Raw genomic sequence first — 17,766 nt, forward strand, 5'->3', positions numbered from 1 at the left:
ATATTTTAAAGGACTGCCCTGACTTTAGATGTTTTAAGTGCGGAAACCAGGGACACTATGCGAGGGAATGTGCTGGAGCGAGAGAGAGGGCCGTTTGCGCAGGATGTCGGAAGAGAACTGACGAGTGCAACTGTGGAGAGGTTGCAAATGAGGAGGAGAGCCAGGACCTCTTTATGGAAGCTGATGAAGCATCGCGAGGAGAAGAAGAGGATGGGAAAGAGAACGTGGAGGAAAGTGGAGAGATGCAGAAGATGGAGCAGAAGACGGACGAAACAGGGAGCAGCATGGGTTCAGAGATGAGAAGAGGGAGTTTCCAGGAGGAGGGGGAGATCGAGCTGGGTGGAGGCACTGGGGACGCACAGATTTTGGGGGAAGGCTCAGCCCTTGCGAGTACATCGGGGGGTGAAGATATGGAGGGGAGTTTGATTTTGACGACAGTACCAGAGACGGAGAGAGATACGGGGAGCACTTCGGGTGTGGGAGGAAATAAATTGAGTTGGTTGGACGATATGGACTTGGAGGAAATATCTGATACGGAAGATGGGGAAAAGATAGAAAGACTAAGGGAAAGATACAGGAAGAGGAAGATGACGGGGGGAGAGAAGAAGGATGGAGGAGGAAAGAAACAGGACAAAAGGTAGAGGACAATGAAGGTATACTTTTTCATTTTATTACTTTTTGAAATGGTAAATTTTGTGTCCTTAAATGTAAATGGGTTAAGGACAATGGATAAATTTCAAAATATAGTGCAAATGGAAAATGTGGATATCTTATGTCTACAAGAGACGCATTGGGACAATGATTGTGTATTGAAAATAAAACAAATATGGAGGGATTTTATTTTTGTTAATAATGGTAGAGGGAATTCTAGTGGGGTTGCTATTTTATTGAGGAAGGATGTGGTGGACAAAGTGGTACATGTACATGATGATAATAATGGGAGGATTTTAGTTTTAGATTTTGAGTATATGGATATGAAGTTTAGAATTATAAATGTTTATGCGCCAAATAACGAAATAGAGCGCAAGGTTTTATTTATTGAAGTGGGACGATGGAGTGTGGGAAATTGTATTGTGGTGGGGGATTTTAATGTGAAATTGGACAGATTAGATATGACAAGGGGAGCAGCTTTTAGAAATGATGCATCTAGAGGGGTTTTAAAGAAAATGATGTTTGAGAAAAAACTTATTGACATATGGAGAGATGACAATCCCGATAAACGAGAATTTTCGAGAAGGCAGGTGGTTTTAGGGGAATTAAAACAAACTAGAATAGATTTGATTTTAGTTAAAGAAAGTTTAAGGGATTTTATCAAAGATGTTAAGTATGTTTTTACAACTTTCAGTGATCATGCATGTTTAAGTTTCTCGGTGGGTTTAGACAAGGAAAGAATAGGAGGTGGTACGTGGTGTATGAATGCGAGTTATTTAGGGGATGAGGATTATTGTAAACAACTGAAATCTTTGATAACATGTGAAATGGAAGATAAGCAGAAAGGGGATGATAAGTGTTTATGGTGGGACAAGGTTAAGGAAAAAATAAAAGTGTTTAGTACAAGATATGCAAGGAAAAAGAGAGGCAGGATGAAAAGAAAAGAAAATGAGTTGAGAGCAAAATTGGATGAAGAAATGGGCAAATGTGACAGTGAACCTAATTATAATATAGAAAAGTTTTTAGAGTTGAAAGCAAAATTGAGTAAATATGACATGGATAGGTGTAAGGGGGCTATTATAAGAAGCAAAGCAAAGTATTTTTTGGAGGGGGAGAAATGCACCTCCTTTTTTCTTGGATTAGAGAAGAGTACTCAAAGAAGAACATATCTTAGACAGATTGAAAATGTGAAGGGGGAAGTAGTAGATGATTATGTAGAGATTTTAGAGACAGTGCAGAATTTTTATAAGGACTTATTTAAAAAAGGGGAGGTGGATGAGGGGTGTGTACAGGAGATTTTAGGTAGTGTGGAGGTGAAAATTAATGGAGAGGATAAATTGATGTGTGATGGGAAGATTACAGTAAATGAAGTTACGGATGCGATAAAAGGTTTACAGTTGAATAAGAGCCCTGGAGTAGATGGTATCATTGCAGAGTTTTATAAAATTTATGAAAGGCTTTTAGCACCTATTTTATTGGAGGTTTATCACTATATGGAGGAGAAGGATTGTGTATCAGAATCAATGGTGACAGGAATGATAACTATTTTATATAAAAACAAAGGGAGTAAGGTAAAATTGGAGAATTATAGGCCTATTAGTTTATTAAATGTGGATTACAAGATTTTAGCCAAAATCTTAGCGAATAGGATGAAGAGAGTTTTACATGATATTATTGCACCAACACAGAATTATAGTGTTCCTGGGAGAGATATAGCTGACACAATGAATACAATTAGAGACGTGATACACAAAATGAATGGGGATAAGATAGGGGGTATTGTTTTAAGCATAGATTTAAATAAGGCTTTTGATAGGGTAGAACATGATTTTATGTTTAGGGCCTTGGAAAGATTTGGTTTTGGTAATAAAATAATAAGGTGGATTAAATTATTATATAGAAATGCAAAAAGTAGGGTGAAATGCAATGGGGTTTTAACTGATTCTTTTACCCTGGAGAGATCTGTGAGACAGGGATGTCCTTTATCTGCTTTACTTTATGTTTTATCAGCTGAACCTTTAGCGGCTTTTCTTAAGAAGGATAATTTTATTAATTGTGTACAGACTCCACAGAAGGGTTCAAGTTTGATTCACCAATATGCAGATGACACAACTATAACAGTTAGAGATGAGGATAGTGTAAAAAGGGTAATAGAAGGTTTTAAAGTATATGGAAGAGCATCAGGAGCAAAAGTTAATATGGAAAAGTCTGTTGTAATGTATATTGGGAAAGTAAATGAGGGGAATTTTCCTTTTAAAGAGGTCAAAGATTATTTTAAGGTGTTAGGAGTTTTTATAGGAGTAAAAGAAAAGGAAGCTAGAGATTTGACATGGAGTGGGGTGATAAATAAAGTCAGGAAGGTTGTAAATATGTGGAAGGGGAGGTTGTTAAAATTAAAGGGGAAGGTTATTGTTATAAATTCTTTACTGATGTCAATTTTTGTTCATGTCATGAATGTACTAGATGTGCCAGAATGGGTTTTAACTGAAATGAATAAGATTTTAGTTGATTTTTTATGGGATGGGAAGGGGGTGAAAATCGCTTTTAAAACATTGATTGCAGGTTATGAGGAGGGGGGCTTGAAGTTAGTGGATCTAAAGGTGAGGAAAATAGCGATAAGAGTGAAAATGGTTCGGAAGTATTTATATGGAGAATTAGATTACGGGTGGAAAAAGTTTTTTACAGAGTATTTGCAGGAGGTTGGGAGGATCGGGGATAATGGTTTATTAATGTGTGTAAAACAAGAAATGTTGGGAAAAATACCTTTGTTTTATAAGGAAGTTTTTGAGGCTTGGGGACACTTTTTACCACACATTTCCTATGAATGTAACATTTTGGAAAATATTTTAAACCAGCCAATCTTTTTGAATCCAAAGATCAAGTATAATAATGCAATGTTGTATTGTAAATATTTTATGAGAGCTGGGATGAGACAGATTGGTGATATTCTATATGAGGTCATTCCGGGGTTTCTACCGGTACACGCTATTTATGACAATGTAATTGAGGTAGATGATGACATAAGCAAAACTACAGTAGAAAATATGTATAAGAGAATTCTGGGGTGTATTCCGGAGGAGTGGGTGGTTTTAATAAATACAGAGGTGGTTAAGAGAGCTAGGGGTTTACCGGTTTTATTTTATGAAAAAAATGGAGTGAAACATGATTTGTCAGGCTTGAAAGTTAAAACAGTCTATAGTAAATGTATTTTAAAAGAGATAAAAGTTCCTGCTTCAGAGAAAGTGTGGTCGGAGGTCTTTGTAGATTTGGATGTGAAATCAATATGGAAGAATGTTAATGTAAAATGGAATTCCATAGAATGTGAAGATAATGATTTTAAAATAAAACATAATAGGATTTTTACTAATGTGGTTCTACATCAAATCAACAGAAATATTAAGAGAGAATGTGACATTTGTCATATAGGGGTGGAAAACTTTTTGCACTTTTTCATTGAATGTAGTAGATTAAGAGGGTTTCATGAATTTCTAAAGGAGCTTTTAGTAAAACATTGGGGGGAGGAGATTTTTAATGGGGTGGAATGGAGGAGATTTTTTCTTTTTGGTATAAATGGGAAAAGTAAAGTTTTGAACTTTAATTTGGTTAATTATGTTTTAAGTCATGCTCGATATGCTGTAAGATTAAGAAGGAACTTGGGTCATTATGAAGGAAAATGTGTGAGTGTGGAGGTACTTTTTAAGAGTATGTTGGAGAAAAATATAGAGATAATACATAGATATGGTGGATGCAACTTTGAAAAGCAATTTGTGTGGGGGAGTACATTTATTCGAATTTCATCAAATGGAAAACTTGTGTTTAATTATTAATTGGATTTAATTGTTAATTGATTGTATTTTCTTTCTGATTTTGTAAAGGGTGAATTGTTCACCTTTTAATTATGATTGAAACGATGTAAAATTGTCTGTTTCTCATAATAAAATATAAAAAAAAAAAATACGCCCGATCTCGTCTGATCTCGGAAGCTAAGCAGGGTCGGGCCTGGTTAGTACTTGGATGGGAGACCGCCTGGGAATACCAGGTGCTGTAAGCTTTTTCTCCACTAGGGTGTGCTCTTGCGTCATTTCATCAGCAACACTGCCTTGTAGTGACCTTTTGATGCTGAATTGACTACATTTCTTTCTTTTTACATTTTAGTCATTTTTAGCAGACGCTCTTATCCATACATTTCATACATTCCCCCCCCCCCCCCGTACTAAATGCAGCTTCTGTGGGTTAGCCTCCCCTGCCCTTTTAATACGATCAAAGTTCTTTGTGTTGTCAGGGAGCAACTGCCTTTATTTATAAGACAAATAAGAATATTGTTACTGAATGCAGCTTGTGTGTGCTTTGTGCTCCCTCGCCCTGTTCAAATGATCAAAGGAAATAATGCTGCTGAGTGGAACTGGACCGGTGTCTGATGGCCCTGTGCTTTCCATGGTGGAATTAGAACCGTTTTTTTAACGGAGTAAATCAAAAGCACAAAAGAATGTGAGATGTTATTGATAATAAATCAATTGGTTTCATGCATTTGTCTCTCTCCCTGTGTGTGTGTGTGTGTGTGTGTGTTTGTGTGTGTGTGTGTGTGGGTGTGTGTGTGTCTGAACGTGATTGTATTTCGTCATATCGCATACATTTCTGATATCAGACAGGTTAAGATATACTGCTCCAAAAAATAAAGGGAACACTTAAACAACACATCCTAGATCTGAATGAAAGAAATAATCTTATTAAATACTTTTTTCTTTACATAGTTGAATGTGCTGACAACAAAATCACACAAAAATAATCAATGGAAATCTAATTTATCAACCCATGGAGGTCTGGATTTGGAGTCACACTCAAAATTAAAGTGGAAAACCACACTACAGGCTGATCCAACTTTGATGAAATGTCCTTAAAACAAGTCAAAATGAGGCTCAGTAGTGTGTGTGGCCTCCACGTGCCTGTATGACCTCCCTACAACGCCTGGGCATGCTCCTGATGAGGTGGCGGATGGTCTCCTGAGGGATCTCCTCCCAGACCTGGACTAAAGCATCCGCCAACTCCTGGACAGTCTGTGGTGCAACATGGTGTTGGTGGATGGAGCGAGACATGATGTCCCAGATGTGCTCAATTGGATTCAGGTCTGGGGAACGGGCGGGCCAGTCCATAGCATCAATGCCTTCCTCTTGCAGGAACTGCTGACACACTCCAGCCACATGAGGTCTAGCATTGTCTTGCATTAGGAGGAATCCAGGGCCAACCGCACCAGCATATGGTCTCACAAGGGGTCTGAGGATCTCATCTCGGTACCTAATGGCAGTCAGGCTACCTCTGGCGAGCACATGGAGGGCTGTGCGGCCCCCCAAAGAAATGCCACCCCACACCATGACTGACCCACCGCCAAACCGGTCATGCTGGAGGATGTTGCAGGCAGCAGAACGTTCTCCGCGGCGTCTCCAGATTCTGTCACGTCTGTCATGTGCTCTGTGTGAACCTGCTTTCATCTGTGAAGAGCACAGGGCGCCAGTGGCGAATTTGCCAATCTTGGTGTTCTCTGGCAAATGCCAAACGTCCTGCACGGCGTTGGGCTGTAAGCACAACCCCCACCTGTGGACGTCGGGCCCTCATACCACCCTCATGGAGTCTGTTTCTGACCGTTTGAGCAGACACATGCACATTTGTGGCCTGCTGGAGGTCATTTTGCAGGGCTCTGGCAGTGCTCCTCCTGCTCCTCCTTGCACAAAGGCGGAGGTAGCGGTCCTGCTGCTGGGTTGTTGCCCTCCTACGGCCTCCTCCACGTCTCCTGATGTACTGGCCTGTCTCCTGGTAACGCCTCCATGCTCTGGACACTACGCTGACAGACACAGCAAACCTTCTTGCCACAGCTCGCATTGATGTGCCATCCTGGATGAGCTGCACTACCTGAGCCACTTGTGTGGGTTGTAGACTCCGTGTCATGCTACCACCAGAGTGAAAGCACCGCCAGCATTCAAAAGTGACCAAAACATCAGCCAGGAAGCATAGGAACTGAGAAGTGGTCTGTGGTTCCCACCTGCAGAACCACTCCTTTATTGGGGGTGTCTTGCTTATTGCCTATAATTTCCACCTGTTGTCTATTCCATTTGCACAACAGCATTTGAAATGTATTGTCAATCAGTGTTGCTTCCTAAGTGGACAGTTTGATTTCACAGAAGTGTCATTGACTTGGAGTTACATTGTGTTGTTTAAGTGTTCCCTTTATTTTTTTGAGCAGTGTATTAAAAAGTCATTGGTGATTTTTTTCTACAGTGTTGCATGATGGGAATCTAGTGGTTCACTGATATAATCTAGTAAACAAAATAAACTACTTTTTCACCACTCTGTCTGCAAGTGCATTCCTAAACGGCATTTAACGCCGGTCGAAGTGGCGTGATATTAGCAGAACACAAAGTAGTTACCGTCAGCCGAAAATGTTGGCACTGGAAAGACTTGCCCTCCACCGATGTGTATAACTCATACTTACCTGGCAAGGGAGATACCGTGATCAAGAAGGCGGTTCACCCAGGGCGAGGCTCAGCCATTGCACTCCGGCTGTGCTGACCCCTGCGAATTTCCCAAATGTGGAAATCTCGATTGCATAATTTATGGTAGTGGGGGACTGCGTTCGCGCTCTCCCCTGATGTCTTGTTTAATGATACAACTGTGGCTTGCCGACAGGTGTGAGGATGATGTGTGAAGATCTTTGAAATCAATTGTCAAAGAGACTTTATGTTACGCTTAATCAAAAGGTGCAAACATCTGTTTGTAGCGAAACATGGTTGGCATTTTGTGGAAACATCATGTTGCGAAATGCAGCATGGTATTTATGACACGCTGGTACTTCAATCAAGACATGGTTGGGAAGCCGCTCTGGACCCCTACCCGTCATGATGTGTCATACGCGCCCCATGCGCTAACAATATGAAATTGTCCTTACATGCGCTCCTCCTTAGCACAGAGCAATGTAATAGGTTTTCTACATTCAGAACTTTCGTGTATTGATTCTGGCTAGTAGGATAGCTGCATGGGAAAGTGTTGCTAATGATGTATTTGTCCGAATTCATTGGATTTGTCCGTTTTTTTCCCCACAAGGCTGTGTGGAAAATATGCCCTTGCTTTGAAATGTTAGCAAGGTTAGTTTGATTTTGTGCTAAAAAGTGATGGCTACAGTATATGTAATTACTTGCAGTTTTTGAGTGAGCCAAAGTTCAAGCTGCTTATCTAATTGGTGAAAACGCAATGTCTGTTTATCACACTCACTTTGACTTCATATGCTGTACCATGAGTTAGTCTAACGGCTTACGGCCATACCAGCCTGAATACGCCCGATCTCGTCTGATCTCGGAAGCTAAGCAGGGTCGGGCCTGGTTAGTACTTGGATGGGAGACCGCCTGGGAATACCAGGTGCTGTAAGCTTTTTCTCCACTAGGGTGTGCTCTTGCGTCATTTCATCAGCAACACTGCCTTGTAGTGACCTTTTGATGCTGAATTGACTACATTTCTTTCTTTTTACATTTTAGTCATTTTTAGCAGACGCTCTTATCCATACATTTCATACATTCCCCCCCCCCCCCCGTACTAAATGCAGCTTCTGTGGGTTAGCCTCCCCTGCCCTTTTAATACGATCAAAGTTCTTTGTGTTGTCAGGGAGCAACTGCCTTTATTTATAAGACAAATAAGAATATTGTTACTGAATGCAGCTTGTGTGTGCTTTGTGCTCCCTCGCCCTGTTCAAATGATCAAAGGAAATAATGCTGCTGAGTGGAACTGGACTGGTGTCTGATGGCCCTGTGCTTTCCATGGTGGAATTAGAACCGTTTTTTTAACGGAGTAAATCAAAAGCACAAAAGAATGTGAGATGTTATTGATAATAAATCAATTGGTTTCATGCATTTGTCTCTCTCCCTGTGTGTGTGTGTGTGTGTGTGTGTTTGTGTGTGTGTGTGTGTGGGTGTGTGTGTGTCTGAACGTGATTGTATTTCGTCATATCGCATACATTTCTGATATCAGACAGGTTAAGATATACTGCTCAAAAAAATAAAGGGAACACTTAAACAACACATCCTAGATCTGAATGAAAGAAATAATCTTATTAAATACTTTTTTCTTTACATAGTTGAATGTGCTGACAACAAAATCACACAAAAATAATCAATGGAAATCTAATTTATCAACCCATGGAGGTCTGGATTTGGAGTCACACTCAAAATTAAAGTGGAAAACCACACTACAGGCTGATCCAACTTTGATGAAATGTCCTTAAAACAAGTCAAAATGAGGCTCAGTAGTGTGTGTGGCCTCCACGTGCCTGTATGACCTCCCTACAACGCCTGGGCATGCTCCTGATGAGGTGGCGGATGGTCTCCTGAGGGATCTCCTCCCAGACCTGGACTAAAGCATCCGCCAACTCCTGGACAGTCTGTGGTGCAACATGGTGTTGGTGGATGGAGCGAGACATGATGTCCCAGATGTGCTCAATTGGATTCAGGTCTGGGGAACGGGCGGGCCAGTCCATAGCATCAATGCCTTCCTCTTGCAGGAACTGCTGACACACTCCAGCCACATGAGGTCTAGCATTGTCTTGCATTAGGAGGAATCCAGGGCCAACCGCACCAGCATATGGTCTCACAAGGGGTCTGAGGATCTCATCTCGGTACCTAATGGCAGTCAGGCTACCTCTGGCGAGCACATGGAGGGCTGTGCGGCCCCCCAAAGAAATGCCACCCCACACCATGACTGACCCACCGCCAAACCGGTCATGCTGGAGGATGTTGCAGGCAGCAGAACGTTCTCCGCGGCGTCTCCAGATTCTGTCACGTCTGTCATGTGCTCTGTGTGAACCTGCTTTCATCTGTGAAGAGCACAGGGCGCCAGTGGCGAATTTGCCAATCTTGGTGTTCTCTGGCAAATGCCAAACGTCCTGCACGGCGTTGGGCTGTAAGCACAACCCCCACCTGTGGACGTCGGGCCCTCATACCACCCTCATGGAGTCTGTTTCTGACCGTTTGAGCAGACACATGCACATTTGTGGCCTGCTGGAGGTCATTTTGCAGGGCTCTGGCAGTGCTCCTCCTGCTCCTCCTTGCACAAAGGCGGAGGTAGCGGTCCTGCTGCTGGGTTGTTGCCCTCCTACGGCCTCCTCCACGTCTCCTGATGTACTGGCCTGTCTCCTGGTAACGCCTCCATGCTCTGGACACTACGCTGACAGACACAGCAAACCTTCTTGCCACAGCTCGCATTGATGTGCCATCCTGGATGAGCTGCACTACCTGAGCCACTTGTGTGGGTTGTAGACTCCGTGTCATGCTACCACCAGAGTGAAAGCACCGCCAGCATTCAAAAGTGACCAAAACATCAGCCAGGAAGCATAGGAACTGAGAAGTGGTCTGTGGTTCCCACCTGCAGAACCACTCCTTTATTGGGGGTGTCTTGCTTATTGCCTATAATTTCCACCTGTTGTCTATTCCATTTGCACAACAGCATTTGAAATGTATTGTCAATCAGTGTTGCTTCCTAAGTGGACAGTTTGATTTCACAGAAGTGTCATTGACTTGGAGTTACATTGTGTTGTTTAAGTGTTCCCTTTATTTTTTTGAGCAGTGTATTAAAAAGTCATTGGTGATTTTTTTCTACAGTGTTGCATGATGGGAATCTAGTGGTTCACTGATATAATCTAGTAAACAAAATAAACTACTTTTTCACCACTCTGTCTGCAAGTGCATTCCTAAACGGCATTTAACGCCGGTCGAAGTGGCGTGATATTAGCAGAACACAAAGTAGTTACCGTCAGCCGAAAATGTTGGCACTGGAAAGACTTGCCCTCCACCGATGTGTATAACTCATACTTACCTGGCAAGGGAGATACCGTGATCAAGAAGGCGGTTCACCCAGGGCGAGGCTCAGCCATTGCACTCCGGCTGTGCTGACCCCTGCGAATTTCCCAAATGTGGAAATCTCGATTGCATAATTTATGGTAGTGGGGGACTGCGTTCGCGCTCTCCCCTGATGTCTTGTTTAATGATACAACTGTGGCTTGCCGACAGGTGTGAGGATGATGTGTGAAGATCTTTGAAATCAATTGTCAAAGAGACTTTATGTTACGCTTAATCAAAAGGTGCAAACATCTGTTTGTAGCGAAACATGGTTGGCATTTTGTGGAAACATCATGTTGCGAAATGCAGCATGGTATTTATGACACGCTGGTACTTCAATCAAGACATGGTTGGGAAGCCGCTCTGGACCCCTACCCGTCATGATGTGTCATACGCGCCCCATGCGCTAACAATATGAAATTGTCCTTACATGCGCTCCTCCTTAGCACAGAGCAATGTAATAGGTTTTCTACATTCAGAACTTTCGTGTATTGATTCTGGCTAGTAGGATAGCTGCATGGGAAAGTGTTGCTAATGATGTATTTGTCCGAATTCATTGGATTTGTCCGTTTTTTTCCCCACAAGGCTGTGTGGAAAATATGCCCTTGCTTTGAAATGTTAGCAAGGTTAGTTTGATTTTGTGCTAAAAAGTGATGGCTACAGTATATGTAATTACTTGCAGTTTTTGAGTGAGCCAAAGTTCAAGCTGCTTATCTAATTGGTGAAAACGCAATGTCTGTTTATCACACTCACTTTGACTTCATATGCTGTACCATGAGTTAGTCTAACGGCTTACGGCCATACCAGCCTGAATACGCCTTCCGGTGAGTAAGACAGGTGCAGGTAATTACGCTGTAAGTGAGTGTTTGCTCGAGAGCTATTTGTTTGATATTCTTAGTTTTTTGACGGATAATATCTGATTTTGAATTCAAATAAGTTTAAGTTTAGTGAGTTTTTTCCCCCCTTGCAGTTCTGCTGCTTGGGGGTGAGTTTTTGAGACTTTTTCTGATTTCTTAATGACGGACAACATGGCAACGAATAATGGAACGGATAAAGACAAAGGCAATGCGCAAAGGACAAAATTTGGACCTGAAGGTGGCTTAAAATACGGCAAGGAACGAACGGTGGTGGTGGAATTGATAGGAGAAGACAAGATAACGACGATGGAATTACTAAGATCAATTAAAGATGTGTGCGGAGAGTTGGTGGGGTGCAGAATTAAAGGAGAAAGGAAATATGAAGTCACGATGCGGGATGCAAAAGGAAAAGAGCGTTTAATGGATGGGTTCAAGATCAAGAATACGAAGGTAATGGCAAGAGACGTGATGGCAAACGAACTCATAGTCTCGTTCATGAATTTGCCAGTCTATATAGAGGACGGAGCTATAGTAGACAAATTGCGGAGCTGGGGTGTAGCGGCCGTCTCGGAAATCAGAAGGAGAGTGTGGCCGGGGACGGAAATCGTAGATGGGACGAGATACTGTAAGGTCAAGTTCACAGACACCGTGCAGTCTTTGCCGTATTCCACTAAGTTTGAGACATTGGAGGGTGGCGAATATTTCAGGGTGATACATGACAAGCAGGTTAGGGTATGCCGCTTGTGTATCCAACCTGGACATATTTTAAAGGACTGCCCTGACTTTAGATGTTTTAAGTGAGGAAACCAGGGACACTATGCGAGGGAATGTGCTGGAGCGAGAGAGAGGGCCGTTTGCGCAGGATGTCGGAAGAGAACTGACGAGTGCAACTGTGGAGAGGTTGCAAATGAGGAGGAGAGCCAGGACCTCTTTATGGAAGCTGATGAAGCATCGCGAGGAGAAGAAGAGGATGGGAAAGAGAACGTGGAGGAAAGTGGAGAGATGCAGAAGATGGAGCAGAAGACGGACGAAACAGGGAGCAGCATGGGTTCAGAGATGAGAAGAGGGAGTTTCCAGGAGGAGGGGGAGATCGAGCTGGGTGGAGGCACTGGGGACGCACAGATTTTGGGGGAAGGCTCAGCCCTTGCGAGTACATCGGGGGGTGAAGATATGGAGGGGAGTTTGATTTTGACGACAGTACCAGAGACGGAGAGAGATACGGGGAGCACTTCGGGTGTGGGAGGAAATAAATTGAGTTGGTTGGACGATATGGACTTGGAGGAAATATCTGATACGGAAGATGGGGAAAAGATAGAAAGACTAAGGGAAAGATACAGGAAGAGGAAGATGACGGGGGGAGAGAAGAAGGATGGAGGAGGAAAGAAACAGGACAAAAGGTAGAGGACAATGAAGGTATACTTTTTCATTTTATTACTTTTTGAAATGGTAAATTTTGTGTCCTTAAATGTAAATGGGTTAAGGACAATGGATAAATTTCAAAATATAGTGCAAATGGAAAATGTGGATATCTTATGTCTACAAGAGACGCATTGGGACAATGATTGTGTATTGAAAATAAAACAAATATGGAGGGATTTTATTTTTGTTAATAATGGTAGAGGGAATTCTAGTGGGGTTGCTATTTTATTGAGGAAGGATGTGGTGGACAAAGTGGTACATGTACATGATGATAATAATGGGAGGATTTTAGTTTTAGATTTTGAGTATATGGATATGAAGTTTAGAATTATAAATGTTTATGCGCCAAATAACGAAATAGAGCGCAAGGTTTTATTTATTGAAGTGGGACGATGGAGTGTGGGAAATTGTATTGTGGTGGGGGATTTTAATGTGAAATTGGACAGATTAGATATGACAAGGGGAGCAGCTTTTAGAAATGATGCATCTAGAGGGGTTTTAAAGAAAATGATGTTTGAGAAAAAACTTATTGACATATGGAGAGATGACAATCCCGATAAACGAGAATTTTCGAGAAGGCAGGTGGTTTTAGGGGAATTAAAACAAACTAGAATAGATTTGATTTTAGTTAAAGAAAGTTTAAGGGATTTTATCAAAGATGTTAAGTATGTTTTTACAACTTTCAGTGATCATGCATGTTTAAGTTTCTCGGTGGGTTTAGACAAGGAAAGAATAGGAGGTGGTACGTGGTGTATGAATGCGAGTTATTTAGGGGATGAGGATTATTGTAAACAACTGAAATCTTTGATAACATGTGAAATGGAAGATAAGCAGAAAGGGGATGATAAGTGTTTATGGTGGGACAAGGTTAAGGAAAAAATAAAAGTGTTTAGTACAAGATATGCAAGGAAAAAGAGAGGCAGGATGAAAAGAAAAGAAAATGAGTTGAGAGCAAAATTGGATGAAGAAATGGGCAAATGTGACAGTGAACCTAATTATAATATAGAAAAGTTTTTAGAGTTGAAAGCAAAATTGAGTAAATATGACATGGATAGGTGTAAGGGGGCTATTATAAGAAGCAAAGCAAAGTATTTTTTGGAGGGGGAGAAATGCACCTCCTTTTTTCTTGGATTAGAGAAGAGTACTCAAAGAAGAACATATCTTAGACAGATTGAAAATGTGAAGGGGGAAGTAGTAGATGATTATGTAGAGATTTTAGAGACAGTGCAGAATTTTTATAAGGACTTATTTAAAAAAGGGGAGGTGGATGAGGGGTGTGTACAGGAGATTTTAGGTAGTGTGGAGGTGAAAATTAATGGAGAGGATAAGTTGATGTGTGATGGGAAGATTACAGTAAATGAAGTTACGGATGCGATAAAAGGTTTACAGTTGAATAAGAGCCCTGGAGTAGATGGTATCATTGCAGAGTTTTATAAAATTTATGAAAGGCTTTTAGCACCTATTTTATTGGAGGTTTATCACTATATGGAGGAGAAGGATTGTGTATCAGAATCAATGGTGACAGGAATGATAACTATTTTATATAAAAACAAAGGGAGTAAGGTAAAATTGGAGAATTATAGGCCTATTAGTTTATTAAATGTGGATTACAAGATTTTAGCCAAAATCTTAGCGAATAGGATGAAGAGAGTTTTACATGATATTATTGCACCAACACAGAATTATAGTGTTCCTGGGAGAGATATAGCTGACACAATGAATACAATTAGAGACGTGATACACAAAATGAATGGGGATAAGATAGGGGGTATTGTTTTAAGCATAGATTTAAATAAGGCTTTTGATAGGGTAGAACATGATTTTATGTTTAGGGCCTTGGAAAGATTTGGTTTTGGTAATAAAATAATAAGGTGGATTAAATTATTATATAGAAATGCAAAAAGTAGGGTGAAATGCAATGGGGTTTTAACTGATTCTTTTACCCTGGAGAGATCTGTGAGACAGGGATGTCCTTTATCTGCTTTACTTTATGTTTTATCAGCTGAACCTTTAGCGGCTTTTCTTAAGAAGGATAATTTTATTAATTGTGTACAGACTCCACAGAAGGGTTCAAGTTTGATTCACCAATATGCAGATGACACAACTATAACAGTTAGAGATGAGGATAGTGTAAAAAGGGTAATAGAAGGTTTTAAAGTATATGGAAGAGCATCAGGAGCAAAAGTTAATATGGAAAAGTCTGTTGTAATGTATATTGGGAAAGTAAATGAGGGGAATTTTCCTTTTAAAGAGGTCAAAGATTATTTTAAGGTGTTAGGAGTTTTTATAGGAGTAAAAGAAAAGGAAGCTAGAGATTTGACATGGAGTGGGGTGATAAATAAAGTCAGGAAGGTTGTAAATATGTGGAAGGGGAGGTTGTTAAAATTAAAGGGGAAGGTTATTGTTATAAATTCTTTACTGATGTCAATTTTTGTTCATGTCATGAATGTACTAGATGTGCCAGAATGGGTTTTAACTGAAATGAATAAGATTTTAGTTGATTTTTTATGGGATGGGAAGGGGGTGAAAATCGCTTTTAAAACATTGATTGCAGGTTATGAGGAGGGGGGCTTGAAGTTAGTGGATCTAAAGGTGAGGAAAATAGCGATAAGAGTGAAAATGGTTCGGAAGTATTTATATGGAGAATTAGATTACGGGTGGAAAAAGTTTTTTACAGAGTATTTGCAGGAGGTTGGGAGGATCGGGGATAATGGTTTATTAATGTGTGTAAAACAAGAAATGTTGGGAAAAATACCTTTGTTTTATAAGGAAGTTTTTGAGGCTTGGGGACACTTTTTACCACACATTTCCTATGAATGTAACATTTTGGAAAATATTTTAAACCAGCCAATCTTTTTGAATCCAAAGATCAAGTATAATAATGCAATGTTGTATTGTAAATATTTTATGAGAGCTGGGATGAGACAGATTGGTGATATTCTATATGAGGTCATTCCGGGGTTTCTACCGGTACACGCTATTTATGACAATGTAATTGAGGTAGATGATGACATAAGCAAAACTACAGTAGAAAATATGTATAAGAGAATTCTGGGGTGTATTCCGGAGGAGTGGGTGGTTTTAATAAATACAGAGGTGGTTAAGAGAGCTAGGGGTTTACCGGTTTTATTTTATGAAAAAAATGGAGTGAAACATGATTTGTCAGGCTTGAAAGTTAAAACAGTCTATAGTAAATGTATTTTAAAAGAGATAAAAGTTCCTGCTTCAGAGAAAGTGTGGTCGGAGGTCTTTGTAGATTTGGATGTGAAATCAATATGGAAGAATGTTAATGTAAAATGGAATTCCATAGAATGTGAAGATAATGATTTTAAAATAAAACATAATAGGATTTTTACTAATGTGGTTCTACATCAAATCAACAGAAATATTAAGAGAGAATGTGACATTTGTCATATAGGGGTGGAAAACTTTTTGCACTTTTTCATTGAATGTAGTAGATTAAGAGGGTTTCATGAATTTCTAAAGGAGCTTTTAGTAAAACATTGGGGGGAGGAGATTTTTAATGGGGTGGAATGGAGGAGATTTTTTCTTTTTGGTATAAATGGGAAAAGTAAAGTTTTGAACTTTAATTTGGTTAATTATGTTTTAAGTCATGCTCGATATGCTGTAAGATTAAGAAGGAACTTGGGTCATTATGAAGGAAAATGTGTGAGTGTGGAGGTACTTTTTAAGAGTATGTTGGAGAAAAATATAGAGATAATACATAGATATGGTGGATGCAACTTTGAAAAGCAATTTGTGTGGGGGAGTACATTTATTCGAATTTCATCAAATGGAAAACTTGTGTTTAATTATTAATTGGATTTAATTGTTAATTGATTGTATTTTCTTTCTGATTTTGTAAAGGGTGAATTGTTCACCTTTTAATTATGATTGAAACGATGTAAAATTGTCTGTTTCTCATAATAAAATATAAAAAAAAAAAAAAATACGCCCGATCTCGTCTGATCTCGGAAGCTAAGCAGGGTCGGGCCTGGTTAGTACTTGGATGGGAGACCGCCTGGGAATACCAGGTGCTGTAAGCTTTTTCTCCACTAGGGTGTGCTCTTGCGTCATTTCATCAGCAACACTGCCTTGTAGTGACCTTTTGATGCTGAATTGACTACATTTCTTTCTTTTTACATTTTAGTCATTTTTAGCAGACGCTCTTATCCATACATTTCATACATTCCCCCCCCCCCCCCGTACTAAATGCAGCTTCTGTGGGTTAGCCTCCCCTGCCCTTTTAATACGATCAAAGTTCTTTGTGTTGTCAGGGAGCAACTGCCTTTATTTATAAGACAAATAAGAATATTGTTACTGAATGCAGCTTGTGTGTGCTTTGTGCTCCCTCGCCCTGTTCAAATGATCAAAGGAAATAATGCTGCTGAGTGGAACTGGACCGGTGTCTGATGGCCCTGTGCTTTCCATGGTGGAATTAGAACCGTTTTTTTAACGGAGTAAATCAAAAGCACAAAAGAATGTGAGATGTTATTGATAATAAATCAATTGGTTTCATGCATTTGTCTCTCTCCCTGTGTGTGTGTGTGTGTGTGTGTGTGTGTGTGTTTGTGTGTGTGTGTGTGTGGGGTGTGTGTGTGTCTGAACGTGATTGTATTTCGTCATATCGCATACATTTCTGATATCAGACAGGTTAAGATATACTGCTCAAAAAAATAAAGGGAACACTTAAACAACACATCCTAGATCTGAATGAAAGAAATAATCTTATTAAATACTTTTTTCTTCACATAGTTGAATGTGCTGACAACAAAATCACACAAAAATAATCAATGGAAATCTAATTTATCAACCCATGGAGGTCTGGATTTGGAGTCACACTCAAAATTAAAGTGGAAAACCACACTACAGGCTGATCCAACTTTGATGAAATGTCCTTAAAACAAGTCAAAATGAGGCTCAGTAGTGTGTGTGGCCTCCACGTGCCTGTATGACCTCCCTACAAC

At 40.4% G+C, this 17,766-nt stretch overlaps 3 non-coding genes across 3 annotated transcripts; all 3 read left to right on the plus strand.

Moving 5' to 3' along the window:
• Nucleotides 1–7,127: 7,127 nt before the first annotated feature.
• On the plus strand, nucleotides 7,128–7,291 carry LOC123730670 (U1 spliceosomal RNA). The gene has a single exon (XR_006762105.1). It is a non-coding gene; the product is annotated as a U1 spliceosomal RNA (small nuclear RNA).
• A 657-nt stretch (nucleotides 7,292–7,948) lies between these two features.
• LOC123730561 (5S ribosomal RNA) lies at nucleotides 7,949–8,067 on the plus strand. Its single transcript, XR_006762030.1, has one exon. It is a non-coding gene; the product is annotated as a 5S ribosomal RNA (ribosomal RNA).
• A 2,425-nt stretch (nucleotides 8,068–10,492) lies between these two features.
• Nucleotides 10,493–10,656, plus strand: LOC123730671 (U1 spliceosomal RNA). The gene has a single exon (XR_006762106.1). It is a non-coding gene; the product is annotated as a U1 spliceosomal RNA (small nuclear RNA).
• Nucleotides 10,657–17,766: the final 7,110 nt, after the last annotated feature.

Source organism: Salmo salar, chromosome 25 (genome assembly GCF_965601325.2).
Source record: "Salmo salar chromosome 25, fSalSal1, whole genome shotgun sequence".
Lineage (NCBI taxonomy): Eukaryota > Metazoa > Chordata > Actinopteri > Salmoniformes > Salmonidae > Salmo > Salmo salar.